General features: G+C 48.5%; 1 protein-coding gene across 5 annotated transcripts in view; it reads right to left on the bottom strand.

Annotated features, from left to right (window-relative positions):
- Nucleotides 1–19,523, bottom strand: part of Kcnip1 (potassium voltage-gated channel interacting protein 1) — a 322,065-nt gene that overhangs the window by 46,770 nt on the left and 255,772 nt on the right. The window contains exon 1 of one of the 5 annotated variants that reach the window (XM_020164381.2): nt 340–500. The exons of the other annotated variants lie outside the window; for them this stretch is intronic. The gene's annotated coding sequence lies outside the window, so the exon portion shown is untranslated. Of the gene's footprint in view, nt 1–339; nt 501–19,523 lie in introns of those variants that run through there. 5 annotated transcript variants of the gene reach the window in all.

Below are 19,523 nucleotides of genomic sequence, written 5' to 3'. Positions count from 1 at the left end.
TTAAAAGTCTTTACTTTCCAGCAAAAAATGTGAATAGTTTTCGGACACTTTTAGAGAGAGTCGGGGCGCCCTGAGGTGGTGTCACACGGCCCGTGTGCCCTGAGGCCACCTGTGCAGGGCGACTCTGGCTCCCGCGCTCCCCGCGCGCTCATTTCAGCACCGCGGACAGCGCACGGGGGGCCTGGCCCGAGGCCACGTCTGCACCTCATGGATTCAGCCTGGCCTTTTCAAATCTCCCAGGTCTCCCGCCACTGCCCGTGCATTTTCCTAACTACTTGCACAACAACCCAAGCCGGAAAACATTCCCATACACAACGGGACGCTCCAGGGTGCGCTTACCGTCCGACAAGTCAATCAGCCCGAGGTAGTGCAGGAGTTTCAGAGAAGGGCACACGACCACCACTGTCCCCAAGGGCTGGAGCCCCTCGGCCTCGCCCTCTGTCCACAGCTTCTCCAGCCCTGCCCGTGCACCAGCCAGACCTGGGCGGCATCTGAAGCCGGAAAACCAGGCTGTTCTAAGTGCAGGATGTGTTTCCAACAGCCTCCCTCCTTCCCTCCTCCCTGCTCCCTCCACCTCTCTCCTCCGTCCAGCTGGCAATCTCCAGTTTCATAGAAATCTTTGTCTTTATTTCCTCTTGTCCCTAGGTAATTTCTCCAAAGGTTTAACCAACCCCTAAACATCTGCTAGCCCAGTGTAACTGTAATTTTAACCTCTCACGGCACACTGTCTGGAGGGTGCAGAGGGAATATGGTGCCGCTTTAAAGACATAAAGAAAGACACTGCTTCAGATCCCAGATCCACTGAGAGATCAAATCTGTTTTTTCAAAGGCACATCAATTTGTCTTTACTTTCTTAATGAAAAATCAGAGAAACTGATTCTGGAATATAGGTGGCCCCTGCTTTGACGCTATGAAGTGTTCTGGGAACTGTCACTGGGAACGCCACTGCAATTCTGGGCTGAGTCCACAGCTGTACTTGTGTTTCGGCAGTTTTATGTCAATAGCGGAAATTGTTAAATGGGAATCGGGCTGAATGTGTTGTCCTCAGCAGCAGTGAGAGAGAACATCGGGACACAGGCAAGAAGTGGGGAAGGAAAGGGGGCACTGTGAGAGTTCTGAGCACTTGGGCTCTGTGGGGACAGTTCCCTCTTCTTGCCCTGGACTGCCAGCAGTGAGCCTGTAGGGGACATGTACAACATGGCAGAGAGGAAGGGTTGGGGACTTGGGGTCCCAGAGACCAGTCCTTAGGTGAGAATATGGTCAAGAAGTGGGATTGGAGTCAGGTGCCTGTAAGCCTAGCTACTGAGGTGGCAAAGATCAGGAGGATCACAGTTCAAAACCAGTCCTGGGAAAGTAGTTCTTGAGACCCTAGCTCAAAAAAACACAATACAAAACAGGGCTTGAAAAATACCCAGCCAAAAAAAGGGCTTGCAGAGTGACTCAAGTGGTAGAGCATCTGTTTAGCAAGCATGAGGCCCTGAGTTCAAACCCCCGTACCACCAAAGAGTGGGGGAATGGGGACTTGGAGTTGCAGACCCCTGTCTCTGGGTGAGTTCCTCTATGTTCACAGGACACTTTCCCTTTTCCATGAACAAACTTATTTCAAGTAAGACAATCAATGCAAAGTGTGAGAACAGAGCAGTCACTTAACAAGTGCTGGTCTCAAATTTTGAGAAGCACTTTGCAGGCAACAATGTGGAGAAAGGCATTCTCCTGATTGTTGGACTGAATTTAAATATTAAAATTATATTCATTCTTCTTTAATCCAGAGATGTCATTTACAGAAATTTCACTTGCAGGAATGCCGAGCTATGTGCACAAACATACATGTGCAAGAATGCTCACTGCATCATTTGTTTATAACAGCAAGAGACAGAAAGTTCACAGGCTCGTTAGTGAGCATAAAACTTGTTAAATGGATACACAAAAAGGAATACTACGAGCTGTGAAAATATTATGGAACATTTATGTGTCTTTTTGGATAATACCGAAAATAATATGAGAACATGCATCATGAGAAAGTAAATTGTTTAATAGATGACCGTTTCTAATGTTACACACACACACACACACACACATCCTGGCATGTACATAAAATATTTCCAGAAGGACACAATGATCACTGAGAGTGTTGGTTGCCTCTGGAGAGGAGACTTAAGGGGCTGGGTTAGAGGGTGACCCCATTATTTGAATTTTTCTCCCATCTATGTGTGTAATGGACATAATCACCAGCAATAACTAAATGCGAGTGCTAGTCTCCCCTTTCTCTCTTTCTTTGTGGGAACAGGACACATTCTACATATCTCAGGTGTAGGTGTCAGTCTCTAATCTCATTGGTGTCTGGGCAGTGGAATACTAGTGTATTAGTCCATTTGCCATTGCTATCACAAAATTCCTGAGGCTGGCACTTTATAAAGAAAGGCAGTTTATTTAGCTTGCAGTTCTGGAGTCTGAGACATGGTGGTAGCACCTGCTTGGCTCTGGCGAGGAACTCACAGCAGATGTCATCACATCGGGGGAGAATGTGTGGGAAAAAGAGGGAGGTCACATGTGACACAGGGGACAGGGGACTGGAGAGCCAGGCTTGCTCTTAACTGATCCCCTTCCAGCAGGCCTGACTCATTCCCTTGAGTGACTTACAGGGTGAGGCCCCCATGACCTAATGACCTCCCACTAGGCCCCAGCTCTTGAAGATCCCACCACCTCGACACTGCCCCCTGGTGTCCAAGGCTCCCGTGCCGGGACCTCTGGGAGCCAAACCATGGCCCCTGGTGTCACTTGTAAGAGCTGACAACTTTTCAGGAGATCTGCAGGGCAATTGGTGAGCCTTTGGCAGCCTGGGCTCAGCCATGGCAGGATTTACACCTCAGAAACCAGCAAGTGCCATGCATCAGGTCCCCCTCTGCACATGCTGGTGAAGGTACACCACACCGCCATTCCAGATCAAGTCTGCCTAGAAGGAAACAGGACCAATTCACCTGTGCAAAGCATTTCCTGACTCAACATGCTCTCTCTCCTCTGAAGCCCAGGCAAGAACAGTACTCAGTCCTCCAGGCATGGTGGGATTGGGAGCACCAGCATATGCAGACATGGGGATGAATTTAGAAAGCGGGAGACTTCTGGGTCTCCAGAAAGCCAATACTTAGCTCCCATGGCTTCTCTAGCCTGTACCTCTTGGAAGGCCAGGCATGGTGGTGTGTGCCTATAATCTAGCAATGGGAGAGGCGTAGGTAGATAGGAGAATCAAGGTCTAGGTGGCCCCAGGCAAAAAAGTGTCAGTGAACCCTTATCTGAAAAATAACGAAAGCAAAAAGGGCTGGGGTGTGGTTCAAGTGGAAGAGTGAGTTCCTAGCTTGTGCAATCCCTGAGTTCAAACTCCAGTACTAAAAATACAGACAAACAAAGAAAAACCCTGTCTGGGTGAGGATGGGTGCTGGTGGCGGCAGGACTCTGGGTCCAGATTCCTGACTGTTCTGACCCTGACAGCGCAGAGGCTGGACTCCTGACAAGTGACCAATGTCTTCCAGGTCCCTCAGAGGTCATAGAAACCGAGGCGCTCAACAGCGGGTGAGTTTCTGCCATGCGATCATAAAGTCTCTGGGTTTGAATTTCAGCTCTGCCACCTACTAGATGTGTGACCGGGGACAAGTCACTGAAACATCGTTATTTTTCCAGGGCTGGGGATCGAATCCAGAACTGGAAGCACAATAAGCATGTGATCTACACCCACAGCTTCATATAATCTTCCAGCCAGTTTTCCCATCTGGAATTATATTGGCTCTCATTTCACAGGATTGTTGCAACAATGAAGTGAGAAAAATGCAACAGTCCCCGGCACCCGGTGAGGAGCGTGTGGCACAGAGGTCCAGGGTACAGTCAGGGGGCCGACTGCCTGAGTTGACTTTCAACTTGACCTCTCACTTAGCTGTGTGACTATTGGTGAGTTTCTTCAGCTCTCTGTAAAACAAATATCATAGTACCTTCTTAGACAGTTACTGTGAGATTAAATGTTAGTAATTCTTCATAGAAGAAATCATATTAGCATCACTAGTACTAATATTGTTATTATCAGCAAATTTGAAGGTCCCATGGAGAATTCACAGGTTGGGTGTGCATGATTAGCAGGTTTGGATCTTCAGAAAGGAAGGGGATTATTTTGGGGAAGGGAATCAAACTTCCTCTGGAAATTGCTGGGTGCTTACGTCTCGGTTCTTCAGCCACACACAGATCTTCCTTCCAGGGAGGTGTTCTCAGGAGAGAATGATTTTCTGCTTTTTAAACTTCCCTGGAATGTCTGCTCCCAAATAAGCAGGTGTTTCTGTGGCCCTCAGTGTGCTCCTTGCTGTGTGACCTGAAGTCCCTGTGGCTCAGAGGTTCACAAGGTGGGACCTGTGTGCAGTGCCCCAGCCACACACCCTTGGCTCCACAGGACTTGCCACTGGCACGTGGCTTCTGGGCATGGTTCTGCAGCTCCTGGACCACTGGGACAAATTGTTCAGTTGACCAATCCTGGGACGGTATCGTCTAAACTTCATTTGTATAAACCAATTTGGTAGAAGTCTCATTTTCTGGAACATTTGTCGCAGTTGGTATAAAAATGATGGCAAGACTTGCACTTGGAATTTTCTTTGAAAGGTGCGAAAGAAATGAAGTAATTCCTCAGAGCGCCGTCTCAGAGCTCCTGATTCCACCAGAAAGCAAATTATTTAACCACAGCATGGTTACGGTTCAGAGAGAAAAATCATTACCATTCCTGCCACGGGTCAAATGGGAGAATTATTCCTGTGTTCCTTCTCCTAGCTCCTTTCTCACTGCCCTTTGGGGCACAGGCTGAGTTTGTTTAAATTAGTTTTATAACGATGATGATAATTATATAATAATGCAGTAATGATATGTACCTCGTCCTCCTCTTCCAGCCCTCTCCCTTCCTCCCTCCCTTCCCTTCCTTCCTCCCTCCTTCCTCCCCTCCTCCCTTCCTCCTCTCCTTCCTTCCTGCCTTCCTTCCTTCCTTTCCTTCCCCTCCCAGATATCCACTATCCACAGAAGCCTTGTGACCTGGTGGACACTGTAAACAGATGAAGGGGAAGCTTTAGCCACTAAGAAATTCACAATACCCAAAAAAGCGTCTAGGATTTTTTAATTTGCAAAGTTCTGTTCACTGTTTGAAATCTCTTTGAATATTGTAGCGTCTCAATAAATGTTTGTTTAAAAATACTGTGCCATTCTTCACAGTCAACTTTTGAGTTTATTTCTGTTGTACAGATGGGACACGGGGGCAAAAAGAGGGGATTAGAGCTAGATATGACAGGCATTTCCCCTAGAGCAGGCACTGTGCGAGGCTGTTAGTGGGGCTAATTTACAGAGCAATGTGAGACAGAGGCTGAGCACGGAAATCCTCAGTGCACCTGGCTAGAAGGCCCTCTTTCAGATTACATCCTTGGGAAGAGGTGGCCTGCTCCAGGCAGCTTCCCACAGAGTTCACCTGGGCTGGCTTGTCACCCTGTCCCCACACTGCTCCCCATCCTAGGACCTCAGGAGCTGATTCTCCACCCAGATCCGCTTGTTTGATTTCATCACAGAGACCAAGGAGGGGGCTGTGGGGAGACAATGGAGAGAAGCTTCCTGGCTTCCCAGCTGGATTTCAGAAAACCCTCAGAAATCTCCTCCCAAGCACCCCAGGCCTGACGTCAATTTGAAAAGATCCTGCACCCCACTCGTAGGATTCCAATCCTTTGGGAGGCTCTTCAAGACCCACTCTTCCAAGCTTTCAATCTGCAGGGCTGCCTCCACCTGTCAACACCCGCCTTCCCTCTGTGCTTCCAGGTGAGGGGCTGAGGGGCACCGGTGACGTCTGTCTCTCCGGTTAAAACGGGCTGGGGAGCAGGAGGTACTACGTGTGTTTCTGCAGGGGAGAGAAATGAGCTGGTCCCTCTGTGAGGGCACAGTGTTTGCGTCAGGTACCAGAACTAATCATTTGCTGGTTTGGGGGAAATTGAACTGTTGTCAGTGTAACGTTATTTGTAAATAAAGTCAGTGAATAATGACGCTCAAATACCCGCTGACATATTTCAATTTTGACTCCCTTGCTTTCTCTGCAGGGCTCCAGGCTCCTTTGGAATTTCAACAGAAATTCAAATTCAACACCCACATTTGTAATCAAGCCTGCGGATTTGACTTAAGCTGATTAACTACTGAGCTCTCTCCTGCCCTTCCTCCCTTCCTGTCTCCCTTCTCTTTCATTGCTTTCTTCCTAAGAAGACACAGCCAGGGATGGTGCTAAATTTCCTTCAGTGCCCAGAACAGCCCCCACCCAGCACAAGGAAGAATACCTACCCAGATGTTAATATCATACCTGTGGGGACCCTCCGCCCAGCGTGCACACAGGAGCACTGCTACCTCCCACTCACCGGGTATTGTCAAGTTGTTCTGCAAAGTCGTTTACCTAACTTGCAACCCATAACTAGTATACACCCACCCCTATTTCACAGATCACAAATGCAGGCTTTCAAGGGATGTGGAGAGACTTGGACAATGATAGAGTGACAAGGACAGAGACACAGGTGTTCTATGTCCCCAGAGAGAACAAAGTTTCCTTTGTCCATCAACTCAAGAGACATTTGGAAAATTTCTCTCACTTGCTGGGCGCTATACTTCCATTTTTTCCCAAATCTTCCCCAAAACAGGCACCAGAGGCTGGCACACTCTCTTGGTAGTATGGTTTCTGAAGTCAGATGGAACTGGTGTTGGGTCCCAGGACAACGGGAAAGTTTTTTGAGTTCTTGAAGCCTTGGCTTCCTCATCTGTAAATGGAGATAATGATATGCCTGTGTCACAGTATTGTGATAGGTGACAAGTGAAGATGACAGCCCAGGTTGTCACCATCCTCACTCTATTTGGATAGAAGACACTCGGTTTAAGTGAGTTGCAGAAGGTTACAGTTAGCAGTGCCAGAACAAGGCTTTGAACTCAGGTCTGTCCCGAGCTGACATTCATCTCATTTCAGTGGCATCATGCTTGCTGTCTTCTCATTGCAAAGGACTCCTAGTCCCACCCACCAATTTGGACTAAGGGGAGGGGGACAATCATTTGATCACTAACAGTCAGAATTTGTCAAACACTTTAAGAAACAAATTTCAATGGTTGCACAAACACTTAGTGACTCAACCAAGGCACCCAAATACTGCCATGCTACCCGTTGCCTGGGGAGCAGCTGCAATTGACAGCGAGAGTGATCTCTTCCTAGATTGCCAGGCGCGGGTGGAGATTCTAGAGTCTGAAAGCAACGTGTTTTACAAATTGGAAATGTCTCCTCTACTGTGTCATCGCTATGAACCTGCCCCACCTCCAAAGACAAACCAATGCAACTTATCACCTGGACAAAATATCGCAGCGCTGAATTAGTGTTGTCTGGATGAAGGATGCTTGCCTTCCTACACCCTGTTCGTGATCTCATCCCCAGAGTTCTCCTGCACGTCCCGCCCCTCCCTCCCGGGAAGACATTTGTCTTCAGAGGCTGGCAATGACGCATTTGCAGATGCACCAGTTTTGATGTATTTTACATATGCTCCAAGAAGCAGGGCTAAATTACGCTGGTGAGTTATTAAAAACAGCTCTCAATGCTATTATTATTTATTGCATCTGCACCTCTCAGCAGCAGCTGATTACACTGCTTAATCTTGTATGTTTTTTTTTAATTCCCCACCCTGAAATTAATTCTCCCTGCAATGAATAAGCAAGGTCAGCCACACTGAGCGGCCTGTGGAAAAGTCGGCTTGGATTCCAGGAAGGAGTTTGATTGGCAACCCTGGGACAGAGTCTTGGTTTTCTCAGAGGTGGAAGTCCCTCACTTGAAATATGAGGGCACCTTCTCTCCAAATCTCCTACAGAAAGGACTCCCCAAGTCACAGTTTTGCCTGCCATCTTTCGCTGTCATTGAAGGTCCTCTGTGCTTGGTACCTGCTACCTGGCCGCCTCCCCTCACATAGCCCCACCTCACCATCCAGACTTATCACAGCTTCCCCCGTGGGTCCTCTCACCTGAGCTCTGTCTCCATCTGTATGTCCGTTCCCTTTCCGACTCAACTAGGAGAATAGCTCCTTTGTGAAGCCCCCAGTGAGGACTAGAAAGATCACCTCCCTGATCCCCCACCCCTGTGCTTACAGCCATCGCTGCACACAGCACCCCACGCTGTCTATAGTTGTGTGTCTCTTGTTACGTAGTGAGCTATCTGAGGGTAAGGGGAGATCTTAGCTGTGTAAACTCCCAGTGCCAGGCTGAGCACAAGTAAGTGCTTCCAGAAGAAGAACCCCCAAAATAAAAGCAGTATAGTGAAGTAGGAAAGGCCAAAGCTGTTGAATTAGGCATTTGTTTATCCAATCCCTTATGCAACAAATATTTATCTTGCACCTAGTATGAGCAAGGGACTGTGCTAAGACAATAATTAGTGCTAATGGCTTGCAGGGGAGACACACACGACTTATGTAATAACACAAGTGTACCGTTAACAGCTGTGATAGCTCAAAGGTAACCACTCAGGGCTATGACAAGGTGACCTAGGGACCAGCTCAGGGGGAACTTGGTGTTGGGAGTTTCATCCTTCCTCAGGAAAGTGAATTAAGACTGGAGGATGACTAAGCATTAGCTAGTCGACAGGTGGGGTAAGTGCATTTGAAGCAAAAGGATTAGTATGTGCAAAGGTCCTGGGTGAATAGGGGCCTGAGCTTAAGAGGTATTTGTGAATGGGCAGTGCTAGACCCCACAGAATGGGCACGGGTAGAAGAGGCATGGGAACAAATGAAGCTGAGGTACAGGCTGTGCAGAGTCTTGTAGACCATGTAAGGGCTCTTTCTAGGCTGAGGTTTTAGGCAAAGAATCGTGTTGTGGTTGTGTGTGCTAAAATGTACAGAACATAGGGGAGGGAGCAAGGATCACAGGGGTTGAGGTTCTGTACCTTTAGATTGCCTCAGATGTCACAGGGGCAAGGTGGAGTTAGTGACTAAAGGACTATGGGACACAGGAAGCCTTCCAGCTGTCCTCAGGAAGGTACCCAGACCATGAGTCAGGTTCACAGACCTGCTCCAGAAAGGACCTCTTCCAATGCAGAAGTTCAAGCTGAGTTCAGCCTATCCTGGGTGGACTGGTTTGGTGGCCTCTGCTGTAGAGCTCAGCTCCCATGGCTGCACCTGAGCACAGGCCAGCACTGTATTTTATAGATGAGGCCTCCAGGGGGAGGAGTCAGAGGACTGTGCCTGGCCTGTGAGTTTTGCCTCCTATTCCCAGGCCTTAGAAGGGTCTGATTATCTCCACAATAGACTTAGCTTGCTACCTTGGGAAGGACAGGGATGTAGGAGGTCATCTGGTTCATCTTTCCATTTCATCCATCCATCCACTTATCTTACCCACCTATCATCCATGCATGCATCCACGCATCCATCAGCCCATCCACCCATCCATCCATTTATCTTATCCACCTATCATCCATGCATGCATCCATGCACCCATCAGCCCATCCATCCATTACTCTATTCTTTCCTCTCTCCCTCCCTCGCCCCTTCCCTGCCTCTCTCCCTTCCTTCCTGGTAGTCACCTATGCACCCACACATCCATCAGCCCATCCATCCATCCATCCATTTATCTTATCTGCCTGTCATCCATGCATGCATCCACGCATCCATCAGCCCATCCATCCATCCATCCATCCATTTATCTTATCTGCCTATCATCCATCCATGCATCCATCAGCCCATCCATCCATTCATCCATTCTTTCCTCCCTCCCTCCCTCTCTCCCTTCCTTCCTGGTAGTCACCTATGCATCCATGCAAGAAATACTCACTGAGACAATATTCCAGGATGGACACAGTACTTATTCTGACCTGGTCCACATTTGCCCATTGGGAGTTAGTGTCTGTTGGCTATGGCTAAGAGTATGGGGTCTGCTCAGACACTGTCGCACAGTTTTGTTCTTTCAGATCTTTGGTTGTGACTGGGAGCCCCAGGCAAGCCCTGCATTCTTCTCTCCTGATTTAATTGACCTATTATTCTAAACTTTTGTAGATAAGGGAATAAAAAAGTCGGTAGAATATTATATTCATCACATTCAAATTAATATGCTTCATTACCACAAAGACAAGGAGTGTAGTTGCAATATTTCTTCAAAACTTTTAATTGAACAGAGCATGGGAGGGGAAAAGTGAAAATGGAAACCACCAAGCTCAGATTGTTTTTCACTTTCTCAAAATGTGTGCTGTTTGTGATCTACGCATCTCATTAGTGTTAATTATGAACTAAAGTAAAATGGCACTTAACACTGTGTGAGACTTTAATTAAAGCCAAACCTTCTTACTCAGGAACTCCCTGAAGTCCAAGATACTTATCCTAAAATGGTACAACCTTTTGATGACCTGGTGGTACCACCGCCACACTCACTCCATCCTCTGCTGCTGACGTGTGCTCCATCCATCACTCACCTTGCATCCATCCATCACTCACTATCCCCCTGTCCATCATTCACCACCCATCCAGCCATCCATCCATCCTCCACCATTCATCCATCCATCCACCACCAATCCTCCATCCTCAACCATCCATCCATCCATCCATCCATCCACATTTTAAACAAATAAACTTTAAATTAATGTAGTTCTGTGGGAAGAAAACCCACAGATTTGGTGGAGATGGACTTTGAGCCTGAGTGGGCCAACTCTAGAGTCCCCGTTCTCAACCACAGAGCAACCCTCTCTCCTGTAGCATGTTCTTGGGAAGCAGATCAACTTCATGAGTGTCCCTGGAGGAGGCAGCTTGCTTGTGCAAAGTTATCACTCCTGGAGGCCTGACTACCAGAGGAAGACTGAGCTTCTGTCAATAGGGGCTTAGTCCTATGTGTTGTTAATAAGAACTGCAGCAATCAGAATGATGGCTATGGCTTTTTCCAGGATCGGTGGCTTGCCCAGACCTCTTTAAAGAACTTTGAGCACATCATATTATTTAATCCTCAGAAACCAGGAAGGTGAGGTCAACTGTGGTGCCCAAGGTCACAGAACAAGGAAGTTGTACCTCCCCAGAGTGGACTGGAGAAGGCACCCTGACCTCGAGCCTTCTGGAGGGAGCTGGAAGCACAGGCTCAGGAAACTACAACTTAGATGGATCCAAACAACTCCTCGGTTCTGACGACCTCACTGCCCCTCCGCACCGCCACCCTGAGATGCTCCTGGGTCTGAAGAGGTCAGGAGGGAAAACACAGAGATGCCTTCTCAGGAGCTAGCGATCGCCAAAGGGCCGATGGAAACATCCCAGAATGTTCACTGTGGCTCGCTCTGCCTCTTGGGATGCTTTTTTTCATCCTTAATTTTTCATATATTTGTTAAATTTTACAATAGTGAACATGACTTAGCTTTGTGTCATAAAGAAAGCAAAACAAAATGACCGTCCATGATGAAAATTAATACAGGGTTCTGCACTTAAAGGAACCAGTGTTCCCTGGAGAGATGGCTGGCTCCAGAGGTAAGGCAGGCGATACACAAAATGAACCTATGGTGTCTTGTAGTGTTGGAAAGTCAGAACGCTCAGATGACCCTGAGTCCCTCAGAGTGGGCGAGAGCAAAGAGAAATGGGTGCACACTGGAGAGCTCCCAGTAAGCAAAGGTGGAATAATTCGAGCAAAAAAGCCAACATTGTATCATAACCCAAAGCCTACACGTAAACACCCATGAGCTCACACTAACAGCAAATCCTACACGTGGAGCGTTCCAGGTGACTTACGCACACTCCACTGTCAGGAGGCGAGTGCGACTCCCACCCTGGAGTGTGAGCATGCAGAATTACCTCCTTTCAGAGAGGTCAGCGTGCAGTCTGGGAGGGGAGTAGTGTTACAGTGAGGAGACGTGACACACCCTACCTCAGCCGGGTGACCAAGGTCCATGTCAGCATGGTCAGTTGTGTGGACAGTGTGCACCTTTAGATAACATGATGCAAATGGCACTTTTCCACAGCAGTCTTCCTCCCTAAACTTCAGCCTAAAACCCAACAGAGGGGCGCTCTAGAAAACACCTGCCATGTTCTTTCTGAGGATACATCCAAAGGAAATGAAGTCAACATACCAAAGAGATGCCTGCAGGCCCATGTTTATTGCAGCAATATTCTCAATAGTCAAGGCACTGAATCAGCCTAGGTGCACACAATAGATGAGTAGATAAAGAAAATGTGGTGTGTATACACAGTGAGTATTACTCAGCCATGAAGAAGAATGGAATGGCACATTTGCTGCAAAGTGCATGAACTGGAGGATGCTATGATAAGTGAGATAAGGCAGACACAGAAACACAAGCTCTGCACATTGTCACTCAGAGGAAGAAGTCTAGTATGTCAACCCAAAGGTAGAAAAGTAATGATGAGGGGCTGGGAAGGGGGCGTGTGTGTGTGTGCGCGCGTGTGGGTGGCAGAGGCTATATAATCAGAAGTTGGATTTGCTCAGTGAACGCTGTATGACCATGTTGAAATATCACACTGAACCCCATTTATATGTACAACGAAGACTCCCCCAAGATTCCTGGACCCCCAGGAGACCCACTGTAAACAAACAACACAAAACAAATGTCAGCAGAGTGTCTGCTTAAACGGTGAAAGCCATCGACGCACAGGCAGGTCCGAGGAGCTCACAGCCAAGAGCAGGCTGAGAGATATGAGGACTGTCCTGACCTAGAAACAGGCCATGAGTAAAAGCTAAGGATGCTTGAGCTAAATACGAACTCCAGCTAATGACAAGAGTGACGTTGGCGTGTGAACCTTGATGATGTGGATACGAGGGAAACTGGAGGTGCCGTGAATGGGAACCCCCTGCGCTATTTTTGCAGTTTTCATGTAAAAATAAAACTATCCTAAAATGGAAAATGCATTTAAAAAAACCAACCTTGCCTTTTTCCTTCCTGAGAAAAGTCTAGCTTTCCGTGAGGAGGTCTGTATCTGGGCTGGAAGGGGACAAGGTTATCGCTTCTAATGGCCTTCCCCAAGTCCCCAGGGTCTGATGGCAGCTAGATTCATGAACTTGGCATTTCCTAACGATTAACACTGATCAATAATCCACTGGATCTGGTCCCTGAATCAATCGCCCCATTAATGAGAATGAAAGCTCCATTTTATTACCTGAGTCCTGGACCTCTTGCAGAAAAGGCCTCTGGGTTTTGGGTTTCCATTCCCTCTGCTGTGCAGGTTAATTAAACCCACGCGCCGGACTTGCTGCCTCTTCCAGAAATAGGTTAGAGGTTTCACTCAGGGAGGCCTTCAGTTAGTTCTGTGGCTGGACGAATGTCCCTCAGAATCCCAGGTGTTACAGACTTGGTCACCAGGACGATACTATCGGGAGGTTGTGGAACCTTTAGGAGGTAGGGCCTAGGGGGAAGTCCTTGGGTCATGGGGGTGTATCCTCGAGGGGGCCCTTTCTTCTTTGATTCCTGGCCTGTGATATACATGATTTCCTACCTCACCTGCTGCCCTTGCCAGAGGCCCAGAGCAATGGGGCCAACCTGATCTTGGACTGGAACCTCCAGAATCATGAGCCAAAACAACCTCCCTTCCTCCCTCCCTCCCTCCCTTCCTTCTCTTTCCCTCCCTCCCTTCCTTCCTGCAGTACTGGAGCTTGAACTGAAAGCCTCGTACTTGCTGGGCAACTACTCTACAACTTGAACCACACCACCAGCCCCTTCTTTCTTCATAAGCTATCTGCCTCAGGTATTTTATTGTACTAACTCGAAGCTGATTAATACAGTTAATGAGTAAGCCACACTTTACTGAGGACCTACTATGTGTTTGGGTCACTGCTAAGGTGCACTTTCAGATAAGGTGCACACCATATCTGAAACAGCAATACACCCATGTTCTCTGGTCACCGCAGTCACTTTCTTCAGCATGTTCATCATTAGGAGATGTCATATTTAATGTTTGTTAGGAGGGGAGCAAAGCAAAAGGAAAAACTAAGGTGCAAGACCCATGTGGGCCTGGCCACCTTGCCAGTCCCCAATGTGTAGCACACAGCAGATGCTCATCAGTATTCTGAAAGAACGGATGCTAGGGACGGCTGGACACTGGACGCAGAAGGAACAGAGACCAGGTTCTGCCCTCCAAGGTCTCAGAGTGCCACAGGGGACAAATATTACAGAAGCCAAAGCACAGGGAGGAGGACTTGGTGAAAACTGAGGGGAAGGGCTGTCTAAGGTAACTGCAGGCAGAGAAGGCACATAGGAGGAGGAGAAAGGAAGAAGGGAAGGAAGGATTGGAGTGGGGAGGAAGGGAAAAACCAGAGGGGGAGTTAGAGATCAGGAGATACAAGAGAGGATGAGGGTGCATGGAGAGCCCTGGTCAGTATGGCCTTGACAGAGCCCCATACTCTGTCACAAGATGAGTTGTGAACATGGGCAGAGGGCAGATTACAAGGCCTGGGCAATGCCTGGCTAACACTGAAGGTGATGGGGGCCAGAGGAAGAAGAGGCATGCTCAGATTTACATTTTGCAAAGATGACTTGGCCTGGGGTATGTGGACTGTGTTGGAGGAGGTGTGGACAGTGTTGGAGGATGGAGTGTGTGGACAGTGTTGGGAGAGGAGGGACAGTGTTGGGGGAAGGTGTGGATATTATTGGAGGTGTAGACAGGATTGGAGGATGGGGAAGAGTCAGTTGGAGTAGATGTGTGGTGAGACGTGATGGTGACGGGTGGTCTCATAGCAGATGGGAAGGAGAGGGGAGGTTTGGCAAACTCTAAAGGTATACTAGACAACACTTGCTGATTGATAGGATGTGTGTGGGAACAGAAGAGATGTCAAAGATGGTTGCAGGATGTGAGTGGAACAGTTCCTTGAGGCTTACGGTGACATTAGAGACAGCACACGTGTTGAGGATGACTGGAGGTCGATGACAGTTGTCATGCTTCCCAGGCAATGGGTGTTTGACAAGGGATCCAGAAAGTGCTCTTTCTGGTCTTCTAACTTTGAGGGCACCTCCCCACTCTTTGCCTTCTGCGCGACTCCAAGTGACACCCAGCTTTGACTTTGCAACTCAAGCACTTGGCTTTCCACATCACGACCCTGAAATGCTGACGCCATCCGGTTAATGCTTGAGCCAACAAATTCTGTAGGACAGTTGGGGACTAGTGTGGCAGGATCTCCTTCCAGTAGTGACAGTTCACTGGGCTGGAGGGAAAGAGGCCAGCAGGGAGGAAGCAAGAGAGCGAATGCTGGTTGTACCTGTGACACACTCCACACTCGCTGTAAGCCTGGATGTGTGATATTGTGACAACAGAGCTCTCCCTGGCCTTAGGGAGTCAGGACAAGTGGGTGGGATGGTTCCTTCCTGCACATGGCCTGCATTTGACAGAGCTCCTGGCTCTCCTCTGCTCCCAGGTTCTGGGATGTTGAGTGGAGGGTCCCACCCTGGGATTGGAGGGGACTCCCCCTGGCAGCTGAGGGCCTCCTGTAAAGGAGCTGGAAGAGCTGAGAGAGATGGGCAGGCCTGCAGAGGCCCTGCCACTAAACATGGAAGATGTGGGGGGCTTGATGGGCTCAAGGTTGGAGACAGAGGACGTGTAATTCCAGCTCAGCCTCTGGTGACAAAGACCATGCCTCTCTCTGGGGTTCCTCCCTCATCAGTGCCGGGGCACCTTGAGAATTCTCTCAGGAGAAGATAAGGGAAGCGAGCCCTAAACAGATTGTGAAATGCTTGCACTGGCGGAGCTTGTCCTAAATCAACTAAAATGAAAATATCCAGAATAGCAGAATGGACCCAAGAAAGAAGTCAAGTTCAGTTTCAGAGAAATAGAAGCAACTTTTCTGGCACTTGGGTTAGGATCCTAAAATCTGTCCCACTGCCTACAATGTGTCTGTATTGGCCAGTAAAGGCTGGCTACAGTCATTTGGCAGAGCACTCATGCTGTCTCCTGATGGACTCTAGATAACAGGAAGAGGCACCTCTGCTGGTGTCTGCAGCCAGGCCTGGTGACAAAGAGGACTTGGCTGTCACTGTTCTCAGCATTTGCAAGGAACATTCTAGCTGCACACATTGGGAGAAAGTAGAAGCAGGTGTTAGGAAGAGGTGGGGCAGGCTGGGATCACTGGATTCACTTTGCAAGTCATGCCATGGGTTCAGCATGGGTACCGCCAATGTATGTGTGTCAAGCAAAGGATGGACGAGTGAGCAGGTGGACAGGTGTGAAATAGATGCCTTATGTTGAATTACAAAGAGAGGAAAAAGGTGTAATGTGGCACTAATAGCTATAGTCTATGTGGCCCTTTGGCTCAGTCCCTTGCCTTCCCAGACCTCCTGTGGGGGAGGGGAGGTGTCCACATCCAGCCACACAATATAGTCTCAAGACTGCTCCACTCCTGCTCACCTAAAACACCCACGCATGACCCTGTCTTCATGACTCACGAAGTCCTAGAACCTTGCCATCAGCAAGGATCTCTTTTTTTCGGTGGCACTGGGGCTTGAACTCAGGGTCTTTCGCTTGCTATGTAGGTGCTTTACCACTTGAGCCACTCTACCAGGAAGTTGTGATGATGTCACACAGGTCAATGTTCACACCTGGATAAATACCTATGTGTCCTCATGTCTATAGACGTGCACCTCAGTCCACTGAGGACATGCACACGCACACACGCACGCACACACACGCACACACATGGGCTCCCACAGCGTTCTTCACATCATGGATGGCTATGACTCCTAGATGTGTAATTCTATCCTCATCTGACCTCTCCCCTGAGCTCCAGACTCATATCATCAGCCATCAAATTAATAACTCCACCTGGGTTTCTAGTAGGGATCTTATAACAGGCCCCCCAAACCCTCGCTTTCTGTTTCACCAGTCAGGCTCCTAAGCAAAGCTCCCAGTAAATGTCAATTCATTATGTCCAACACCGAGTCTTCTCTTTCCTCCCCCTTCCCAGGCCCTCCACAGGAGACATCCCAAGTCTCTGCTGCTCAATCTTTGGCAGTTCAGCAATGTGGGCATTCTCTGTGACTATCTGCTCCATGCTGGTTTCATGTCCAGGACCCATGTTAAAGATGGAGCAAGGTCAGCCAAGGGCAAGGTCTGCCGAGGTGTGTTGGTGGTGAATGGGAATGAGTGGACAGGGCCCAGCTGGGTGGGGAGAAAGACTGGCTTTCCAGGAACGTGGTGCTCCACCTTGGCAGGACTCTGGGGATCATTTGAGGAGGCTTCTCTTTCCTTTCTTGGCATCTGCCAGGCACTGGTATAGGACAGGAATGCATAGCGCCTGGAGTCCTGACCTTTCCTTGCCCTGGGTCTTTCTGCCACCCAGCTGGTCCAGGAAGGACATAAGAACAAATACCATTAATGGGGCTTTTCCCTCCGGAAACCATAAATCAAAGTGTTACACTCTGAGCCCCACCTGGCACGGCACTGTAATTTACTGTAAGCAGACAAATGAGTGCTTGTATAAAAATCATTCTCCTTTAAATATTAAGGGGGAAAGTTTTCCATTTTCTTTGGTGTGGTTTTTATTATGTCTTGAGGGCAAAGACTTCCAATTTCCAAATGGAAATCAATGAGAAACACAATTGAATCTTAGAAACGCGGTGCAATGGCTGACAGTTTTGGACCGTGTGTAAAATTCTGAAGGCTGCACTTATCTGTAACTCACACGGACACTATGAGGACTCCAGGAATGACTGGCTCTAGCTTCCCAGGAAGCTAGCTTAGAATCCAGCACTTGTTCAAGCCAGTGAGGTTCTGCATTTTATGGGGGGCTAGAGACACTTTGACATCAGTTTGTCTGCTTGTTCCCATCATGCTAGGGTGAAATGGACTCACATGATTGAAGAAATGGGCCAGAGTGAGCAATAAAAGGAGCTCTTATGATCATGCTAGTCTCGGGAACTCCAAGGGACCAAGAGAAAATCCAGGGGACTAGCAGGAGAGGTGACAACATGGACGCAATTCTCATGGAAAAGGTCAAAGTTCCCAAAGAAGATGAAAACACAGGACAAAGGGCCAGGAATCTTGTTCACAGCTTGATTCCAAATAAAAAGAAAAATGTCTCTGGAGCGATTGGTAAACGTTTGAAGTTTTAAACCAGGGAAGACGTCACTATGGAAACATGGAGAGGAGGAGGAGCCACTTTTCCAGAGTGTCAGCAATGCTCCTGTCTGCGCCATAGGAATTCAGACCTATGTTTGCTTCTCTCTAGTCCTCTGCACTTCCTGTTTTCTCCTGTGTACACACATGGTGCTCATAACACAGTCCCAGGTTCTGTACTCTCCCTGAGTCCCCTCCACCTGCTCCCCACCCCCTCCCTCTCCCACCATCCTCCTCCCTCTCCCTCCATCCCTCTCGCTTTGTCCTGATGTTTTTGATATTGGGCCTGTTCCCCATCTCAATACACTCACAAACCTCGTGTTTTCAACATATTATTTTTTGGGGGGTGGTACTGGGATTTGAACTCAGGGCTTTGTGTTTTCGAGGCAGGTGCTCTACCACTTGAGCTACACCTCCAGCCTGCAGTCTTCAATGTAGATGGCTGCTCGTGAACTGTCAGTTCTGAGTTTGTCTGGGTTTCTAGGCTCCCATCACCTCTGGCTTCTGACGGGATGCAGCCACAGGGAAGCCCACGCAAGGGCTGGCAGGGACTTTATTCTGTTCTTGTTGGGTTATGGATTGGTGGACACAAGCCTATTCTTCTACTGCAGGGCACAACTCTTTTTGGTCAGTGCTGTCCTACAGCAGCAGGTCTCCCTGGGTTCTGCCCTTTGGACTTATTAGTCCTGTTGTTTAAGAACACCTGGCTTTCATTTTCAAAAGTCCCAAAGCCCGAAAAGGATGTGAGGCCAAGACAAAATATCTTGAGTAGAGGCAGGGAAGTGGGATTCTAGTCTGTTTCTGGCATGTCTCATGTGTGCTCTGAAACTGCTTCTGAGAAAATGGTCAGGAAGCTCACAGGGCCTGGCCCATATAAGCACACCATCAATGGAGGCCATCGTCTATTTCTAGGACAGGGTTCCTGTTCCTGATGACTCAAGGAGCTAAGATGTCACATTCCCCTTGGCCAGGCCCTGAGGGAAGTGCTACTCTGGATGCTTTGGGAAGGCAAGACGGCTACGGTCAGAGCTCTGAGCCTTGTAGAGGGAGAAGTATGTGTGCTGGGCCTGTTTTGTCCTTTCTTGTCTTCTCCCCCAGGCCTCTCTTCCTCTCACACCTGCCCTTTGAGTCCCCAAGTCCTTTCCAGAGCTATTGTACCAAGCACCCACAACTCTCTTCCAAGTGAAGATCTTTTAAAATTTCCTGCCCTGTGGCAAAACCTTTGGTCAAATGAGCAGGATGACTGATTGGTCTGAGAACGACTTGCTTCCAGAATAAGATTTTCTCCTACAGCAGGAGTGTGGTAATTAAACTTCGCTACAGTTGGGAGAACAAGGTTCCCCCAAGCAGAACATCAATTCACAGAACATACTGCAATCAGCATCGGAGCGGAAATAGGGTCCCAATCCCAGTCATGTAATGTGCCTGCTCTTTTCCCAGGGA

This window comes from Castor canadensis, chromosome 16 (assembly GCF_047511655.1).
Source record: "Castor canadensis chromosome 16, mCasCan1.hap1v2, whole genome shotgun sequence".
NCBI classification, from domain to species: domain Eukaryota; kingdom Metazoa; phylum Chordata; class Mammalia; order Rodentia; family Castoridae; genus Castor; species Castor canadensis.
This window is presented reverse-complemented; position numbering and strand designations above follow the sequence as displayed.